The 1,572-nt window shown below is 44.1% G+C and overlaps 1 non-coding gene across 1 annotated transcript; it reads right to left on the reverse strand.

Annotated features, from left to right (window-relative positions):
• Positions 1-357: 357 nt before the first annotated feature.
• trnav-aac (transfer RNA valine (anticodon AAC)) lies at positions 358-430 on the reverse strand. Its single transcript has one exon. It is a non-coding gene; the product is annotated as a tRNA-Val (tRNA).
• Between the last annotated feature and the right edge of the window lie 1,142 nt (positions 431-1,572).

Raw genomic sequence — 1,572 nt, forward strand, 5'->3', positions numbered from 1 at the left:
TGGGTTAGGTTTAGGTCAAATAATGACTGCACTTTCATTTTTGCATCAACTTCAACTTTAGTGACTGTCTTCATGCTTCTTGGCTGCAAAGTCTTTGTAGTGTTGAGTTCCTCCTCAACAGAAAGCCAATTGAACAATTGTAAAAAAAAAAAAAGAGTGACTGCTCCCGTCAAGTTTCAAGCTGGTGACCTTTCGAGTGTCATACAAACTTGATAACCACTACACTATTGAAACCTGCTTGCAGAAAACAGACGGAAATCTTCAGGTTCATGCTCGGTAAAAAGAGCATAAAGATAAAATATTCTAAAGCCCAATAAAGGCACAAAACGTTCATACTTTTCTTCAAAATGCTGTAGCTGTTTCTGCTCGGTTTCGAACCAAGGACCGATCGTGTGTTAGGCGAACGTGATGACTACTACACTACAGAAACCTGTCGGAAAACCTATTTTGCTTTAACACCTCTAGGCAGGCGAAGCCTTTTGTAGCGTTGAGTGAGAACGCAACAGACCCTGACTTAAGCAACGTTGGAAAAAGACACCCTTGTTTCCGCCCAGTTTCGAACTGGGGACCTTTTGCGTCTTTGCAGTGTTGAGGAAAGCCAATTGAACAATTGTGAAAAAGAGAGTGAGCTCTTTTTTGCGCATTTTGTTGCAATCTGTAGGTCGGCCACAGGGGGGTGGGCGTCTACGGGCAGCCTAAACCTCCCACGTAGAGCTTTTTTGGCCGGCAGCTCTCTATTGGCCCCTCTGGCCGACAAAGGACCACCCCCCCAGGCCCCGCCCACTTACCACCTATTTGACCACGAACAACCTATTCTTCCCCCCTTACCACCTATTTGACCACGAAAAAAGCCTATTTGTTCCCCTTACCACCTATTTGACCACGAACTGCCTATTCATCCCCCTGACCACCTATTTTACCACGAAAAGCCTATTCGTCCCCTGGACCGCCTCCGTAACCGCGAAAAGCCTATTCATCCCCCTTACCACCTATTTGACCACGAACTGCCTATTTGTCCGGCTGACAACCTATATGAACACGAACTGACTATTTGTCCCGCTGACAACCTATATGACCACGAACTGACTATTTGCCCCGCTCACCGCCTATATGACCACGAACTGCCTATTTGTCCAGCTGACAACCTATATGACCACGAACTGCCTATTTGTCCCGCTGACCACCTATGTGACCACGAAAAGACTTTTCATCATCCTGTCCATAATAATGATTTTAGACCAAGAAAAGCCTTTTCATCCTCCTGGCCATAATAATGATTTTATTATGTAAAACACTGAGTACAGTACACAGGAAACACTGCATGACAGGTTCATTTACATTACAACTAATCAGTTTTCGTAATTAGCTTTAAAAAGGTCTGTCAATGGAAACCCTGCCTAGGTCCCATAAAATAAGTTTCATGTACATCGGAGCTCGTGAAATGGCTTAATTTGCATAAAAATGCAGAACTCATCAATATTCATATTTACCTCAAAAAAGGTCTGTCGACGGAAAAGCCTATGTAGGCCCGTCAAGTAAGTTACAGGTGTTCCATTGTTGGGAATTGGAGAT

Source organism: Sinocyclocheilus rhinocerous, unplaced genomic scaffold (assembly GCF_001515625.1).
Source record: "Sinocyclocheilus rhinocerous isolate Xijiao unplaced genomic scaffold, SAMN03320098_v1.1 scaffold7752, whole genome shotgun sequence".
Lineage (NCBI taxonomy): Eukaryota > Metazoa > Chordata > Actinopteri > Cypriniformes > Cyprinidae > Sinocyclocheilus > Sinocyclocheilus rhinocerous.